At 41.6% G+C, this 19493-nt stretch overlaps 1 long non-coding RNA gene across 1 annotated transcript; it reads left to right on the plus strand.

Annotated features, from left to right (window-relative positions):
- Window positions 1-623: 623 nt before the first annotated feature.
- Window positions 624-19486, plus strand: LOC103658974. The gene is made up of 5 exons (XR_567361.2): window positions 624-1380; window positions 2315-2520; window positions 4319-4329; window positions 17200-17281; window positions 19025-19486. It is a non-coding gene; the product is annotated as an uncharacterized LOC103658974 (long non-coding RNA).
- Window positions 19487-19493: the final 7 nt, after the last annotated feature.

The following is a 19493-nucleotide window of genomic DNA, read 5'->3' on the forward strand; positions in this document are numbered from 1 at the left end:
GGACTGCTTGATCCTATAGCAGTCAATCCTTAACACTTAATAAACATCTGCAGGGCCAACACTGTTATAGGGACTCATTTTGCAAATATCACCTTATGTAGCACTTTCAACACACTTTATACCATTCAGTCCTCTTGACTACCCTCCACCTTCCTACGAGCTGTGCTCCCACCAGAGAACAGCACAGAGCACTTAGAAGTGCTGTGCTTGCAAAATCATTAACAGGAGCTTCTCCCTGGCAGTGGAAGATGTCACTCTGCCCAGAAAAGGTGTGACTCAGAGCTCTCCCCTGACCCAGAGAGTACCCTGAAGGGCAGCTACTTCTCCATAAACCTTGAGTCTGTCCAAGACATAGCCTCAAGCTTTACAAGAACAATCTTGTGGGATTTCTTATCCTTCCAACTTTGACTTGGTCAGAAATGCCCTGAGACCAGCCTTTTCAGCTATATTTTAGCACTTTTGTCTCTGGCTTCAACAGCGGCAAATAAGGGTAGAGGGACGTGAGACACTAATAGTATTTCACCCGCACACCCTTAAAATAATCTAGGCTTCTTGGGAATGGTGAGTGTTAGTTGGTTGTTTAAGTTTCACATGAAGTTTGAAGTGATGATGAGTCTCCTCAGCTTTCTCCTTCTCTGGCAGAGGCCATCAAGTCAACTTTTTGCTCTGACAAGAATGCTAAGCACCTGGGAAATCAGGAAAAGAATCAAAAGATTGGGGCTTCTTCATGTATCTTTTGAAACTGTCTTTAAACACCTTTGTTGTGAGAGATACAAATGGCTCCATGGTGAAACATACACAGTCTCTCTTTCTTTAAGGAACTCCCAGTCAGACAGGTAAACTGGTAAATTATAATACTGTATCATGGTAGCCATAATTAGTGGCCTACATGCTTAATGAACAGCCACTCTCCCTTTTTTCTTGCTAATGGAACTCCAGTTGTATTCCCATTTAACCTGCTCTGCCACGGTGGAGCAGTTAGGATGGGTCTGAATCAATCACTGCAAGTCTGATGCTCTTTTCAAGTGACCAGCCCTGGGGGTGGATATGTGACTCTGTTCTGGCCAGTAAGACTTCAGGGGAAGTCTTCTGAACATCTGAAAAGTATATTTATCCCTGACAAAAGCTATTACAAGTTTAAATTCTTTTGTTTCTTCATTCATTCTTCTTTCTTGGAACACTATTGTATAATTATGTGACGCTTAAAATTGGAGAAGCCATTCTGTGACTTGGAGAAGAATTCTAAACAACTGTGGTTGATGAAGTAGAGATACTGGTACTTGGGTCTTTGACGGCATCATTGAAGACTAAGGCAAACCTAGAACCATCTGTCACCTGACTTCCTATTAAGGAAATAAACATTCTTCAGTTTGAGCCACAGTGAGTTAAATTTTTTGTTACTAGTAGCCAAAAGCGTTCTTGAATGTTAAAAACAAGGGAAGGGCTTTAACAAGATATATGCTACTAAATTCTTGGGGGAGGGAGGCTACACATTGAAGGCTGCACACAGGAGATGACATTTGAGCCGGGTCTTGAAGGATGAGTGGAGCTCACCTCGTGAAGAAAGTGAGGAAGAGCATTCTAGGCAGAGGCATCAGCTTGGGCAATGGAACACGGGTGCAGAAAGGCACGCTATATTTGGACATGGTGAAAAGTTCATTGTGGTTAGGATAGGTTTCGAGGGGGAAGCAGTGAGTTTATTCAGAGTCAAAGCTAAGTTTCCTTAACAAAATGCAGTGGCTTAAAGGATGTTAAAGCTTACTTGTCTCTCACACAACAGTCATGAAGGGAGTGGTCCAAGTGGTCAGGGGAGTAGCACTCTGGCTGATTGTTTAGGGACTCAGTTCCTTGCTTGACTGTTCCATCATCCCCTGGGGTGTTGCCCTTGTCTGTGTGACCCAGGCAGGTTCCACATTCCAGCTTCAGGGAAGAGGATGGCAGACTAGAGAACTGGGTACTGAATGTTTGAAGGCCCACACCTGGAAGCGGCTCCAACACACTTCATTCTTGCTGTCAATGAGCAAGAATTGAGTCACTGGCCACGGCTAGCTTCAGGAAACTTCAGAAAATGTAGTCACTAGCTGTGCAGGCCACTCTGCAGCTAATCTTTGTTGCTGGGGAGATTTGGGCCTAATTGCAAAGGGCTAAGATAAAAAGATGGGAACTTCTGTAGGCAAAGAGAATCACTACAGAGCTGAGGACTAGCACGCGGGAGGCAGATTTCAGCCTGATGTAAGGATGAAGCCTTCCACAACCGGAGCTGACCAAAAGTTAAATGATCGATTTAATGATGAAGTCGGTTTCTCTTCATCAGAGATATCTGAGCAGATGCTGCAGAGCCACTATCCAGATGTCTCAGAGACCAATGAGGAGAGAGAGGGCTGGACTGGACCTTCCCTAGAGGACCCCCGCCATGTCTAAGACCTGGACTCCGTTCGTACTAAATCTCCGTCTCACAGCAGTGGTGTGATGTGGGTGCATTGAGCAGTCTGCTCCTGAGCCATGGAGACCGTTGTGAGGGTGAGCCAAACCGAGGTGGTGCCGGTGGGGACAAAGAGAGCAGTGGTGTGAGGTAGAGGAAGAATTACCAGGACTTAGTGTCTGATGGGTTTGGCGACAGGTGTAGGAAAACCAGAAAGGTTAATGATGACCCCAAGTTTTCCAGTCTGCATAACCACAGAGATGGCACCCAGCCACTCACAGAGATATGCAAGAGTAAAGCAGGATATGAAGGGAAGGTGTCTTTGAAGTCCCTGTGGGGTGTCTATCAGGCAGCTGAAAATGTATATATGGAATTGGTAAAGGGACCGAGGTTGGAGGCTTAGATTTGAGAATTATCTAAATACATAATTTTAAAAATAGGAATTGTCAAGATCTCAAGAAAGAAAGTAAGGAGCAGAGGTGGTTAACCTGGCATTTCCAGAATTTATAGGGCCCACGAATGGGTGTGTGTGTGTGTGTGTGTGTGTGTGTGTGTGTGTGTGTTTATTACATTCTCAAAACAACCTGTGACTCTTTAAAAAATGTCAAGAATTACAGCTGTAGAAAGAGAATATTCTGTCAGAAAGAACAGAAGAATTTGGAGAAATCATTATTCACAAGTGCCAGAGGGAAAATTCATTCCAGAAAGTGGATGTTTGGCGATTTCAGATGCTACAGAGATGTCCCATAGAGGATGAGAATTGAGGAATGGCTTTTGGATTGGACAACTGATGACCTTTAAAGAAAGGTCTCCCATCTTAGTAGGTGGGAGAGGGTGCAATTCAGATCTCAAAGTGTGGAGAAATGAGTGGGAGGTGAGGACTGAGAGGCAAGGGGCATGGGCACCCCTCATAAGAAATGTATTTATGAGAGGAAGTGATGGCCAGATACTTAAAGAGTGGCTGATTATATTTTACTTTTTGGAAGACAGGTAAGTTGGCAAGGAGGGGAAAAAACATAGAAGGGGAGAGCAAGAGTGGAGGTTTCAGGAATGGTTCTTAGAGGAAGTGGGCACAGCCCAGACTGAAGATACAGCGAGTGGTGAGTGGGAGGTGGTTGGGAGGGGGCTCAGTTTGGGCAAGGAGAGACAAAAAGGGGTAGGCATATTGAAATAAAGGGGTGGGAAGCAAAGGAAGCTTAAGAAAAATGGCCTTTACAGCACCTGCTAAGAGTGGGGGATCAAGGGGCCAAGACAGTGTGTCTGGGACTTGCTGGTGTGAGGATGAAATGAAGTCTTAAACATTATGGTCTGCAGAGCTGCTGCAGGGTCAGGCTGTGACCTGGGCTCCCTTTTGCCCCCACCGGGCCTCGCACAAGTGCTGCGCGCTCACTGGCAGGTGCGGGTGCCGCTGGCCATTTCCTGCCACCTTGCTGTTAAGGCGTCGCTTTGGCCCAGGCGTTCATGTGGCCGCCACCCCAGTTCCATGCCTCTGCCCATGATGTGATTAAATGAGACCTGTGCCTTTAAGGAGTGCCCCTTTCCTCGGCCCTTCCCCCTCCAATTACAGCACTAATTTCAGTAATGGAGCATTAATAGAGTAATGGGCTAGTGGGGCTGGCCTGAAGGAACTGTGGAGCTCAGCACAAATTGAGTAAATAAACCATATATTAGATTTCTAAACAATACTTTTAGTCTAGTCTCCAGGGAAAGAGAGTCATCAAGACTTACTTAAGTCATCCCTGCAAAGTGTATGTAAAAGAAGCCTCCTTGCAAAGCCCGGTTGTTTGTAGAAGCCGGAAATCTCGCTCTCTCTTCCAGGGATTGGAGAGATAAGATAGCTGCTCTTCCCACACGTTCCCTTTTCTCATGATTTTCCCATTTCTCTTCCTTTGACAGATGCGCCAGAGGTGAGAATCCCCAAGGATGCCTCCCTCCTGGGGACCCTGGCAAATGGCGGGCACTGCACATCTGCCAGGGGAAGGTAACCCAAGGCAGGTGGTGCTGACAGATGGAAGTAGAGGAAGGGCAGGCACAAGAGTGAAGAGGAACTTGGGGGGAAAGAAAGGACATTATTAGCAGACGACCTTCTGATGGGAGAACAACCTTGTATTGCCGCTACTTGGCAATGTCTTAGTAGACATCCCTTTCAGAAGATGAAAGCATTATAACATGCTGCAATGAGGATTTCCATCTATGTCGCTTTAATGGATAATGGAAAGAGCAAAGGTCTGAGTGTCAGAAGACCAAGGAGGTGGTCTCAGCTCTATTAACTACTAGCTGTAGGAATCTGGACAAAATAGTATTACCTCTCTGTGCCTCAGTTTCCTTGTCTGTAAGATGGGAAGAGTGGTGTCTTTCTGCTTGCTTTCCAGGGAGTGATGAGGGACAGAGGGGATTACATGTTAGTTGGGCGGAGGCCCTGCCTCCTGTAGCTGGGCACACTGCATCCTCTGTGTTTCTGCTTTCATGAGGCCCAACTCTAGCCTCTGAGGGCAAGGAGAGGGTGATTCTGGGAGGTCTGAGTGGTGGTAGGAAGTCCATAGATTAGTTTCGTCATGGATGTTGATGTATTGATCACTTGCTCCACATCCATGATGGTGACAATTTGAAGCTGTGGAATAGGATTATAGGATTTCAGCATTGTTGCTAAAATCTGCCCTTTGTTTGCTCCTATTGCTTAAGCAAATCCTGACTGTGTGTTGAGAGCATAGGGTGGAGTGCCTGAAAAGAGCTCTCTCTCCTTTGCAAAGATCCTGCCGACTTCAGTAGGGCTGATTCATAGAGTGACTTATGGTGGAGAGTCCCTAGGGTAAGGCATTGATTGCCAATGGCTGTTCTGCTAAACCTTCCAAATGTTCTAGATGTTCTACTTGCAAGATATCAACTACTGAAGGTAAGTTCCTCATGAAGATTTTGTCTACATGGAATGAGGGTGAGAAGGCAGAAAGCAGTGGGAAAGAGGCAAGGTGGGTTTGGTAACTTCTCAGTCTTACTGATTAAGAGCTTGCATTCTGTATTGGGATACCCCAATCTTCCCTGAAGCTCTTTGTCACCTGCAGGCATAGACTTAAGTTACTAGAGGGTGGATATCAAACTATTTCCTCCTTGGTGACTGGTTTAGATGGGGCTCCTAGCAGACTGGCCTCAGAGAATCTCAGACCACAATCACACCCCTGGAAGAAGATGCTTTCCTACCTATATGACTTTCGAAAAAACACCCAAATCTGTATGCTATTTTCATCCTTTACAAAACAGTGCAACCTGAAGGTATTCACTCTAATTGTGTACCTACTGAGTACCAGTTCATCTGAAATAGCAAATACACACAGTAAATTACAAACAATATCTATCATATAGTGACTTTGGAGTTTTATTATTTTACCCAAATTTGCTCCAGTAGAATCAGAACGTCTGGTTCATCCAACCTAGAAAGTGATATGCTATGTAAGTCAAAGTGTGTAACATTGGCAGTGAGAGTTTTCATCAACTCTTTTAGAACTTTTGGGACAGGATGCATAAGGCGTCCTAGCAGAGACAACTTACATTCAAATTCTGAGAAGTCTATGCTTTAGGAGAGAGGGAAAACACATTTCTAGCTATGCCCTCTGGCTCAGTCTGACTATTACTATTACTTATTCACTTGCTATCCTACCAAAATATTTTAAAGCAAATCCCAGCTTTCATATTATTATGTACACATTTCAGTATTTAGTTGTACAGAGGACTATTTTTCAAGCATAATCACATTATCACCTCTAAAAATTATTACAATAATTCCTTAATATCTTTTGATATCTACTTATTTCTCCTCTCCTTCTCTCCACCCTATACCCCACCATATGTAGTTTATTCTTACCAGGATCCAAATAAGGTCCTAAAAGAGGCAAAAGTCTAGCAAAGGAGAAAGTGGGCATGAGGAAGAGGTTACAACATGGTTGCTCCAGCAGTTGGGTCAATGTTTTAATTTAATTGATGGCTGCTGTCCCACTAGGGCCCACAACAGTGTCAGAATGGCATTTGTTGAGCCTGGCAGAGACAAACGATGCCTATGTGTACTCCTTAGCCTCAGAAACCAGCACTTTTTCCTTTAATGCTCCTTTGATGTGTTACAAGATCCTAATTAGGGTAGTTCAATAAATCAGTCCCTTGGGCATTGACACTTCAACACAGGCCTAATTTGCTAAACACTGGTAGACATTAACCAGTTGTTGGAAATTTGCTGTGACAATCCTCAAAGACTCATATAGGGATCCTAGTCCCACCCAAGGCCTTGATTCCAGATTCTGCTCCCAAAGGTTGATCTCAGATAGTCCGTGACTAATAATACTTCCCCCAGTCTTTTAGTGGATTAAGCTGTTGTTTGCCTAAGGCTCCAGGATAGACGGAGATATGTAAGTGTTAAGTGGTGGCCTCATGGCTCCAAGTTTCCTGTGGTTACTGCCCAGCCTTCAGGATTAATTTGGAGCCTATCTCTGTAGAGAGTCAACTGTCCTGTGCAATCCTCATTCATAACTTCCTGCTACATCTGGCAAGACGCCAGAACACTCATTCTTCGTCTACTAGGCTGAAAGGGAAAAAAAGAGGGGGTGGAGAATTACAGAGGAAGGAAGGGAATTAGGGATGCCTTATCTTCAGAGAGTTCATCCATTCTTTCTCGGCATAGGATAAGAATTGCAAGCCGGCCCTATTGGCGTCCTATGTATCCAGCCTGGGATTGCACAGGAAGGATGTGACACGTTTGGGGAAGAGACACTCCCACCTGATACGGGTTTTGGAACTAGCACCTGGGAAAGCCAAATGATAAGACCAACATTTTTTTGAGCCTTTTCTAAATGCCACGTCCTGTGCTTAACGTCTTTAAAGGCCATATTTTATTTAAATGTCCCTGCAGCCCTATGGATTTCTTTGGGTAGAAACTGTTATTTACATTTTAAAAAGGATGAAATTGAGACCAAAAAGGTTAAGCCCCTTGCCCATGATTTGGTCAGCAAGGCGCTGACATAGTGTGCCCCCAAACCACTATGCTGTGTGGGGTGATGCAGGTTGGGGGAGTATTTTCCCACCTGTCCAGGGCAGCTGCAGGTGTGATGGTTCTCTCGAGGTCAAACCCACTGCTGTGGTGGACAATGGGTCATGCACAAGCCCCAGTGGGCCAGTTATGGGACTGACTTCACAAAGTCCAGTGAAATAAAGTGAGATGGAATGAAGTTATTGTTACAGAGGGAAAAGCCTGGAACTGCTCTAATTGCTGTTTAAAAGTAGATTATTTGCAAACTTCAGAACTCTTACTTGTATTAGCCACATAGGACCTGCATTCCATCTCATGCCTGATTCTCAATACCTGTGGGTCTGTTCCCTGTGGGTTCTTCATCGTGCCTCATGTGTACAGTGGTCAGCTTTGTTCTGTGATGTTAGGGGTCGCTTTGACTTTGGTCCCTGCCATACACACCTCTTGGGGACTTGATTATATACCAAGCCCTATGCTGGCTTACAAGACTGAGAAAAATAGGTGGCAGTTCCTGCCATTGACGTGAGCCCTGCTGAGGAAACAGTGAGCATAGACTGTGCTTAAGAGCAAGGGCCTGGGTCAGACTGTCCAAGTTAGGCCCCCAGCTCCATCAAATATCTTAACCTCATTGAGCCTTGGTTTTCTCATCTATAAAATGGGGACAATAATGACATACTTTATAGAAAAACTTGACCCAGTCCCCAGTGTGTAGAGAGCTCAAACAGATATCAACTGTTATTGTTTCCTGACATCTTGGGTTTCCCCTCTTTTTATGACAGCTGGGGTTTCCTGGGCTAGCAGCCCAGGCTCTCCAATCTGTATTTGGTTGCTGACTCCACACCAACATGATCTCAGTTTTAAACTGGCCCAGGTTTCAAGCCCGGGGAGTGGCTTATGCCCACAGGAGTTCCCAGATGGGACAGCCGGTCTGGGTGCTCTCTCTTGGGCCCTGTCTCCTGCCCAGCCTCATCAAGCACCACAGTGTCCCCACCTCAAGTACTGTATTTGCGATTTTCTCCAGGATTGGTGACATAATTTTATATCAGCTACAATATTTTTGCTCTTTTATTTCCCCATTTCAAAAGAGAACAATCACTTTTTTCTTTTAACTTGAGTGTTAGAGAACTGGACAGAATGCCTACTTTACATACTAACTTGATAACACCAGACTTTAATGATATTTGCCTCTGTATAAAGAACACAGTCTGCAGTAAATTGGTCTCCCTTCTGCCATCCTCACAAGCTTTGCTTACTCATGCCTCTGTGCCTCTGTTGGCCCTTCCCCTATCCTGGACTACTTTCCTATGTTCAGATTTTTTTCATCCTGCAACACATCTCAAGGTTTTATTCCCACCATGAAGCTGTGTAGCCTTCAGCTCTAGCTTGATTTCTTTCCTCCCCAAACAAGTGAAGCACTCATTGTTTACCTGCAATTCGGCACTTTTCACACACTTTCTTATACTCAGATTATTCAATAAAAATTCAGCAAGCCTCCTATATTTTCACATATTTTACCTCTTTTAATCCTTTCAACAATCCTGAGAATAGATAGTTAATATCCCCACAAATATATGCAAAAATTGAAGTTAGATTCCAGTAGCTTAAAAAACTTGTCCATTAAGAAAATGAGAAGACACGCCACAGACTGGGAGAAAATATTTGCACGTCATCTATCTGACGTGGAATTTGTATCCAGAGTATGTAAGCAACTCTTACATCTCAACAGTAAGAAGATAAATAACCCAATTAAAAATAGGCCAGATTTGAATAGACATTTTGCCCAAGAAGATATGTGAATGGCTATTCAGCACCTGAAGATACGCTTAACATCATTAGCCATTAGGAAAATACAAATCAAAACCACAATGAGCTGCCATGCCCACCTACTGGGAGGGCTAGAACCGAAAAGACAGATAATAACAAGTATTGATGGGGATGCGAAGAAACTGGAACTCTCATGCATGGCTGACGGGGATGTAAAATGCTACAACCACTTTGGATGAGTTTGGCAGTGTCTTGAAAAGTTAAACGGATACTTAAATCACAAAAATCTATGCCCAGGTATCTCCCTGAGAGAAATGAAAACCTGTATCTATGCAAAGATTTATATGTGAATGTTCATAGAAGCATTATTCATAATAGGCCCAATCCAAACATCCATTGGCTGGTGAGTGAATGAACAAAACATGGAAATCCATAAGGCAGAATTCAATTTGGCAATCAAAAGGAATGAATACATGCTAATACATGCTACAATGAGGGTGGAGCTCAAAGACGTTGTGCCAAGAAAAAGAAGTCATGTTGAAATGAGCAGATATTGTATGATTCCATGTATATGAAATTTCTAGAGAAGCAAATCTATAGAAACAGAAAACAGGTCAGTGTTCATCTGGGGCTGCGGTGAAAATGAGGATTGACTGAAAGTGATCATAAGGGAACTTCTGGGGGTGATGAAAATGTTCTAAGATTGAGCTGAAGTGATATTTGCACAGCTCTATAAATTCACTAAAAATAATTTTATTGAACCCTTTATTTACAATGGGTAATTGTATATAAATTATACCTCAGTAATGATGTTTAAAAAAAAAAAGAAATCCTTGTCCATGATTGCACAAGTAGTGGAGTAGGGATTTGGTTGTGCCCTTCCTGCGGGCTCTTCTAGCTAGCCTTTGTGTTTGTTCTTGCATGTGGCTTGTCTCCTCGGGAGAAAGACAACTCTCTGAGAACAGGAGCATGCCTTTACATCTTTGGGACTGCCTCACCGTGTTCTCAACAAATATGTGGAACTGAGTTGATAGCACAGCATATTATAATGGGATTATTCTGTAGCAGAAGGAACAACGTAGGGCTGCTGTTTCTCCAAATGCTGCTCAGAGTGTTGAGACATGAGGGGTAGATAGTCCATCAAAGGCATGCCGCCTGGAGAACAATGTAGTGACAGGGCTGGCTGACAACGGGAGACAAAGAGCTGTGCTGTTGAACACTGCCCAGAGCAACCTGTCTCTTCCTGCTCAGCCCAGCAGACTGTTAAAAGGACCACAAAAGGCTGCTGGGGAGATGACAAGAGCTTAAGAATTTGCTGAATGTGTTACCCTTGATAGTAAGAGTAAACCCGAATGACCTTCCCGGGACACAGAGTAGAGATTATTAGCATATAGGCCAGACCTGAGTCTAGGCAGGGAGGTGGAGGTACATGTTTGAAGACAGTGCAGTGGGCTCACACATATTTGATCCACTCAATAGAGTTAATGACTTTGTTGGAAAGCAATATTAATTTTTTTTCACAATTTAGAAAGGTATTATCAGGAAAAATTGTTCAGACTTGAAAATGTACAAAACAGACTACTATGTGGCCTTTCAGTGGGTTGGTGGGCATTATCTAACATACCCTATAGGGTGTGCACTTTTCACTGGCTTTTTATTGATTAGGCTACTTTACAACCACCAGGGTAGCAGTTAACATGTGGAAAACTTGATAATAATGCAAATGATTCTTGTTCATAGCAAAGCAAATGAATTTCATCCAGTAGATATAGAAAAGATAGCCCCAAACATTACATTTTATTGCTCTTTCAGGTATTAACCAGTTTTGCATCTATTATTAAATTTATGTGATGTTCTTGACTGTCTATAGATACCTCTGTTCTTCAGATTCTCCATTGAAACAGTCTTAACGTCTTCTGGATTCTCCCATTAATGAGTCATCTTTGACACATATTCCTTTTATATTTGCACAAAGTTATGTTTTTAACTTTTTTGATGGTTATACTTTAGTAGTGTGCATAGACACAATTCAGATTCACAGTCAAAAATTGTAGACTGGCATCTGATGAGATAATTGAAGGAGTTCCCCCCCCAACTCTACCCTATCCCCCCACCTGCCTTTAATCCTGAAACTCCCTTGTTTCTTCTCTGTCAGGCCAGCAGCCACCATTCACTCCACCAGAAAGCTCTCTCTAACCTTTAGACTAGGTTAGATGTCTTTGTTCTGTTCGGTCACAAGAATTTCTGGACTTGTTTTCTCAGAAAACCATTATGAGATACTCTGAAAAGAAGTAAAAAACGTAGCTGCGTACTACTTAGAAAAATAGCAGTAAGAGTATTACCTCTCAGGGGCACCTGGATGGCTCAGTTGGTTGAGTAAACTCTTGATTTTGATTCAGGTCATGATCTCAGGGTCGTGAGACCAAGCCCAACGTTGGGCTCCACACTGGGCATGGAGCCTGCTTAAGATTCTCTCTAGAGCTCTCTCCCTCTGTCCCCTCCCCTGCCCCTGCTCACACGCACACACTCTCTCTCTCTCTCTCAAAAAAAAGACTATTATTATCTCTTAAAGTCTAGGACAGTTATTTGCTATCTTCCTTGTGAAAGGGATTTGATACCTTACCCACCCCACCCCACCCCACCCCACCCCCACCACTTGACTTTGCTAGGCCCTTAGAATGTGAATGGTAGTAACCTATGTCTTGTCCAAACAGAAGCTTTAAGAGCCCATGTGTGCCTCAGCCACTGCTCTTTTCCTTCTGCCAGGAGGAAAGTATGTCCCAGATGGTTTTTTCAGCTTGCATTTCAGAATGAAGACATTGACTAGAGCTGCAGCCAGCATGCAAAGGACATGTAATGTGAAAGAGAATAAACCCTAAGATGTTTAAACCAATGAGATTTGGGGATTATTTTTTCCTGCAGCATAACTCAGCAAAAACTAATACAGCTACACTGAAGTAGTCTCAAGTGCGCTTATTATTAAAAACAACAATAAGAATAACCTAAGCATTTAGCTCAATCCAGAAAGAGAAATATAAGGGAAGCAGGAGGAAGGTAGCATAAAGTTTAAAGCAAAATTAATTAATTAGAAAAGTAGAGAAATGATAATACATTCAAAAATCCATTCTTTCAATAGGACCAGTTATGTAGGCAAATTCCTCACAAATGTAATTCAAAACAAAAGGAGAGAAAAAAGAGAACCCCTAAAATAAAAAATCCAATATAAAATATCAATAACAAGAAGTGAGTTTGGGCAAAGTACAAAAGAGATTATGAAAACTTTTAAGAAAATACAATGTATGTCTCTATGTTGATAAATTTCAAAATCCTGATTAAATTAATTTAAAAAATGAAAACACAAACGATCAAGTTTGTGTAAAACAAGTTAAGAGTCTACATAGAACAAAAAGCATGGAAAAGACAGAAAACATTGTTGAAGACCTACTGTTAAAGTACTGGATTCAGGACAATTTATTGGCAAGTGCTTTTGTATTTTTATTTATTTATTTATTTATTTATTTATTTATTTATTTATTTTAGAGAGAGAGAGCGAGTGAGAGCAGGGAGAAGGCAGAGGGAGAGGGAGAAGGAGAGGGACAAGGAGAGGAGCAGACTTCCCACTGAGCCGGGAGACCCACAAGGTCTCCACTTGATCCCAGGACCATGGGATCATGACCTGAGCCAAAACCAAGAGTTGGATGCTTAACTGACCCAGTCACCTGGGCACTCTTTGTTCGTATTTTCAAGGAACACATAGTTCCTGTGCTATTAAAACTATTAAGAGGGAGGGAAATAAAAGCCTCACAATTTATTTTAGAAAAGTAGTATAACCCTGACACCAAAGTTGACATATTAGAACCTCAAAAAGAGACTATAGACTAAATGTATAACTATATAAATGTAATAATCCTATATGAAATGTTAGCAAATCAAAACGAGCTATTTTTTTAAAAATATGCTATGTCCGAGTGAGTTTATTTTGGAAATATAAGAAAGATATAATTTTAGGATATTTAATAATATAATTAATTGTATTACCAGAACAAGGAAAAATATTAGTGCTCAAATAGCAAAATACCAAAAGTCTTGGTGTCAAAAACATTTTATAAAATCTGAAATCTATTCCTGATTTTTCAAAAATCCTCTTAAAGGGAAATTAAAAAATTTTAACTTAAGTAAGCATCCTGAAATTAATATCTTGAAAATAATAGCATAAAAATAAGAAGAATTTCCATTCAAGTCAGAAAACAAGATAAAGATGCCTACTGTCATATAATAAAAAATTATTATAAAAAAAAGATGCCTACTGTAACCATTATTATTAAGCATTTTTCTGGAATTTAAAGAAAGGCAGTAAGGTAAGAAAATTAAATGAGAGGCATAAACACTGGTAGAGAGGAAAAGGTATTTTTTGCAGAAGATAATCACCTACCTGGAAAAACTAAGAAAAATCAATATGCTGTAGAGTAAAATAGGTCCATATGATTTTAAAACAGAAAAAAGTATGGGGCACCTGGGTGGCTCCGTCAGTTAAGCATCTGCTCAGGTCATGATCCCAGGGTCCTGGGATCCAGCCCCATGTCAGGCTCCCTGCTCAGTGGTGAGTATCCTCCTCCCTCTCCCTCTGCCCCTCCCCCTGCTCCTGCTTGCTCTCTCTCTCAAATAAATAAATAAAATCTTAAAAAAAAAGAACCAAAAAAATGAAAGAGTCAGGAAAGGTGTGTACAAACACACACACACGTACACACACACACACACACACACACACACACACACACAGTCTAGGTGTATGTAATATCTTGACACAAAGAGAGAAAACATGAAGGAAAACATTGATTAATTTGATTTTAATAAAACGTCTTACATAGCAGAGAACACGATAAATAAAACTGGCAGGCACATGATAAACTGAGAAAAATATTTGAAACCCATCTTAAGTATTAATTCCTTTGATAAAGTACACTTGCAAATTTTTAGACACTTTCCTTCATTCAACAAATATTGACCTAGCACTTATTCTTTGCCAGGCACTGTTGTAGGTGCTTGGAAAACTCAAATGAACAAGCAAACACAGTTCCCTGCTATGACAGAGCTTACCTCCTCAGATAATTTATTTTTAAAAATGCAAATACTGATAAAACATGAAAAGATCTTCACTTCTATTAGCAATTACAGAAATATGAATAAAATGTTTTAATTTTTCACTCTTTACATCAGTAGAGATGTTAAAAAATTGGTTATATTCAATGTTGTCAAGAGTATGGGAAACATGTACTCTCATATGCTTCTGAGAGGAGTATAAATTGGTAGAAACTTTCTGGAAGGCTATTTGGCAATCTTAACAAGGATGACTAGCAATTCTCCCTCTAGGAAGTTATACCAAGTGAATAAAGAGATAAATGCAAACACAACTTAACTACAAAGATATTTATTGCAGAGCTATTTACAAGAGTAGAAAAGTTGGAAACAATCTACTTTGGTATACACACACAATGGGCTGACCCATAAGAAAAATATGTAATAGTACAGAAATATTGTCAAGTGAAAATGCAAGTTATAGTATATACTGAATGGTTCAATTTTAAATGAAAGAAGTTTATGTATACCGTTTTTAGAAAGTTGGAAAGATCGACATTAAAATATTAATTAAGGTACTGTCTTAGTGGTACAATTTTAAATGTTTTTAATTTTCTTGTGATTTAGGTGGTACGGATTTTTTCAATTAAAAAAAAAGTATTGTTTTTCTTTACAGCTAATGTATGGAATAAAGATATCCATATGCCTTAGAGGTTTTATATTTTATGGGATCCTATTATTGCAGATACATCTCCTGGGTTTTATAGTGATCCCCCTTAAACCCTCTGGGATTCTCGCAGGCCTGACAAAAGGAGGGATAGGCCCTGATCAGGGATCAGGGTAAAGCAGGTGAGGTGAGTCGTACAAGTGTGGTGTTGGATCCCATATTTACTTACATTTTTGCTATTTTGTTTATTGTGGATTTTTTGCATTTGTTTGGCTTTTAAAATATTGCATTAAAACATTACTTTTTTGAATGCTGATTCTTTGGCACCCCCCATCCCTAAATTTTGCCCCTGAAGTCAGGGAGGCCCTGCTCCCTGAGAGCCCTCTGTACCCCTCATGCTCCACAAACAACATCCCTACCTGTCCTGTTCCACCTGCCATCCAGCAGCTGCCACTCCCTCCTGGCACCCTAGAACCAAACACTGGTGCTCTGAGTGGAGTGAAGGATGGCTGCAGGGCCCAGCCATTCAGGGGGCACTTCCTCTGGCTTGGCCTCTGTGCAGAGCCCTTTACCAGAATGACCTGAATCCTCACAATAGCCTGATAGGTTGGGGAGCAGAGATCCTGTGTGTCCCTCACTGTCATTCTTTCCTCTCAGTAGCAGACTTTCCTAATTGCAGCGGGGCACGTGACCATCCAGAGTAAAGACCACATTTCCAAGGCTGTCTTGCAGCCAGGTGTGGCCATGGTTGTTCAGGACAAAAGAAAGTTAGGGGCCATGTCTATAAAGGAGAAGGCCATTCTCTTCTTTCCTGGGCTGCTACTTCTGTGTGGAATATGAGTGTGAGGACTGGGGCTGCAATCCAAGATGCATCTTGGGCTAGAATGGAAACCACCATTGAAGATTGTGGAGCAACTAGGTGGAAGACCACCTGCTTCATTGTGTGGGGTCTCCATAGCAGGCCTGCACTGCTGTGTTATATGGGAGAGAAATAGGCTTCTGTCTCATTAAAACCACTGTTATCTTAGGTTTCCTGGTACTTGCAGATCAACCTAATCCTCATTAATTCTGATAGATATTATTATTAAGTCCTCTTTGTAATGAGGGAACTAGACTCAGAGAAGTTAAGCAACTTTGACAAGTTTGCACAGCCATTAAGTGACAAATCAGAATCTGAAACGAGGTTGTCTGACTCCAGTGCCCTAGCTCTTGATCCAATGCTATTAAAGTTCCCTGCTCTAGGAAGATCTCCAACTCTGAACAAAGGGCTTGGAATCCTAGATTTCAGATGCTCATTCCCATGCTTTCTCCAGCCAAAGTCCTAAACCCTCTGGGGCGTCAGCAGTTGAAAATGGCTTAGCAGGAGAATAGGAAGAGAGAACAGGAGAACAGAAATTCCTTGCCAATGTCTTCTCGGTTCCCTCCCATACCTTGCTCTGTCACCAGCCCAGCCTGTGACACCAGCACTGTTTATATGCACTGGGCTTTGGGGATCATCCATCATTGTTTCCCAGGACAAATGTTACTCTGCTCTTCCAACAATGAGAGTGGTGAGGGTGCGGGCTAGGGGAGGGCTGCGATCTCTGCAAACGCTTCAGAAATCCCATCACCTTAAGTTAGTCTCCTGGAAACCCAGTCCGAGCCTTGGAATACGGTGCAGCCCTGTGGCATTTTGACATTGGATGTCATTTGCATTGTTGAAGTAACTCAGCACATTGGCATGCGTTTATCCCCTTAGGTCAGGGCAATGCTGAAGGAAGTTCATCACCTCTGCTTCTTCAGTAACTGATGTCTGATGCATCAGCCGAATGCACTTCAGGCTCATAAGCAGTTCCCCTCTGATGTACTGGCACAAAAGCTTTCACCATCTCCCCTCCCCCCATGAGTGACCAGTGTCTCAGCATTAATGCATCTGATGGCACCGAGCCTTGGTGGCCAGAGCGAGGACAGTCGCCAAGCAGGGATTGAAATCACATTTTTATTTACATTATTACTTTTCCACAGCTTGGTTTCCTGCAGGCTTTTTGATCTATTAGGCTACAGTATTTAGTCCAGACTGAATCTTTGAATTGCTTTACTTTTTCACCCAAGATCATCAAAGAACTTGATAAGCCTGTATAATTCATCAAAATATCCATCTATGGTGTTGATATATCAGGTCTAAAAGTGAAACATGTGTGCAGTGTAGAAGACAATTCGTACCTTCCTAAGTGTAGACTTTGTTGGTGATTCTTTCCTGAAGAGTAATCATTGTTATTTTAGGAAAGACCCGGAGTTTTCAGAGCTGAATGAGTCTGGATCCTTACCATAGAATGCAAGTGTGAAACCCAAACCTTCTTGTAAGGTAAACTCATATTACTGTTTACACTTGTCCATTAATAAATGTAGATTGTCTTGGATAAGACACATATTTAATCTTTATAATAGACATGAAAATAGGATTATGGATCATTGCTCTACTTTATTGTGACTACTATGTTGTATTTACCGTCAAACTTTTTTGACAGAGGCAGTAAATTTTAAGTGTTATAATCATTCTCAAAGTGCAAGCTGCCACTTCTGGTTCATGGCTTTTCTCCTCCACACATTGATAAAAGAAATGGAGACATGAGGAATCAAAGCAGAACTGGAGGGATTTGTTAGGACAGAAATTCTGATTCATTCATTATGATTCTCCCATATTGCCAGATAACCAGGAAGTAATGATCCACTGGATTTTTCTTTTGATGAATAAGATGGGCAATTTTCTAGCCCAATAGCTTAGTTTTGGAAAAGCAACCCGAAATGTACTACTAACCAAAATATTTTCTAATTTCCCTTGTGCTTTCTTCTTTGACTCACTGGTTATTTAGGAGGGTGTCAATGTCCACATATTTTTTAATTCCCCAAAGTCCTCCTGTTATTTCTCTGTATTTTCATTCCATTAGATCAGAAAACATACTTTGTGTGGTTCAATCATTTAAAATTTATTGAGACTTATTTTATGGCCTAACATATGGTGTCTCATGGAGAATTTTCTATATATATTAAGAAGCACGTATAGTCTGTTGTTAATGGTTGAAGTGTTCCATAGACGTCTGTTAAGCCCATTTTTTTGGTAATGTTGTTCAAGTCTTCTGTTTGCTTGTTGATCTTCTGCGTAGTTGTTCTATTCTTAATTGAAAGTAGGGTCTCAAAGTCTCCAACTATTATTTTTGGGTTGTCTATTTCTCCTTCAACTTTGACAGTTTTTACTCCTATATTTTGGGGTTCTATTGTTAGGTGCCTATATGTTTGTAATTGTCATATCTTCTTAATGGATTTATCCTTTTATCATTGTGAAATGTCCTTCTTTGTCTCTGGTAACAATTTTGTATTAAAGTCCATTTTGTCTGATATTAGGATAGCCACTCCAACAATCTTTTGGTTAGTGTTTGCATGGTATAATTTTTCCCATCCTACTATGTTCAAACTATTTGTGTCTTTGAGTCTAAAGTGTCTCTCTTGTAGATAGCATATATAGTTGCATCATATTTTTTGTCCATTCTGCCAATCTCTGCCTTTTAACTGGTACTCTCAGACTCCCGAAGGAGAGAAAGCGCCTCCAGCTGGGGACGATCAGGGGAGAGCTTGTGTAAAAGTAGGATTTTAGTGGGGGATTGAAGAATGAGGACAACTCTGTGGAAAAGATCAGACTTTAAAAGCTGTTTAGACATTTTTACTTTAATTACTTAAAAAGTAAACTTTGAAGGATGGAAGAAGAAGGGTGTGGGGAAGCAGAGGTCTAACCTTGCTTTCTAAAACAGAGCTTTTATGTAATAATCGATGGATTATTTCACTGTAAAGATTTATGTTAAACTAAACAGAAGTAGTGGTAACTTTTGAACTTAGCGTCTCCAAATCAGCCTGAGATTTAAACAATTTAGATGAACACAAGTGTTATGGGCTAAATTGTGTCCTCTTCCCCTGCAAGTTCATTCGCTGAAATCCTAACAACCGGGGCTTCAGAATATGACTGTATTCGGAGATAGGACCATTAAAGAAGTAATTAAGGTAAAATGAGTTCATATGGGTGGGTGCTGATCCAATATGGCAGCTGTCCTTTTAGGAAGAGATCAGTGCAAGATGTGCACCTGCACAAGGGAAACACCATGCATGGACTCAGAGAGATGGAGGACAGCTGCGAGCCAAGGAGAGAGGCTTCAGAAGAAGCCAGACCTGCTGACTTCTAATCTTGGACTGGATCTCGGACTTCTGGCCTCCAAAACTGCGAGAAAATAAATTTCTATTGTCTCAGCCACCCACTCTGAGGTATTTTGTTATAGCAGCCCAAGCAAACTCATACAAAGGTATTACAGATGCATAAAACACTAGAACTTAGCCCAGTGTTAAAGCTGGGGAACAGATTCAGCCAGGTTGGGAAACAAGCGTTTGCTTATTCCAAATCAATATTTTCTTAAATAACAGGAAGCTCAGGGGGCGCCTGGGTAGCGCAGTCATTAAGCAGCTGCCTTCGGCTCAGGATGTGATCCCGGCGTTCTGGGATCAAGCCCCACATCAGGCTTCTCTGCAAGGAG

Source organism: Ursus maritimus, unplaced genomic scaffold (assembly GCF_017311325.1).
Source record: "Ursus maritimus isolate PB19 unplaced genomic scaffold, ASM1731132v1 scaffold_3, whole genome shotgun sequence".
NCBI classification, from domain to species: Eukaryota; Metazoa; Chordata; class Mammalia; order Carnivora; family Ursidae; genus Ursus; species Ursus maritimus.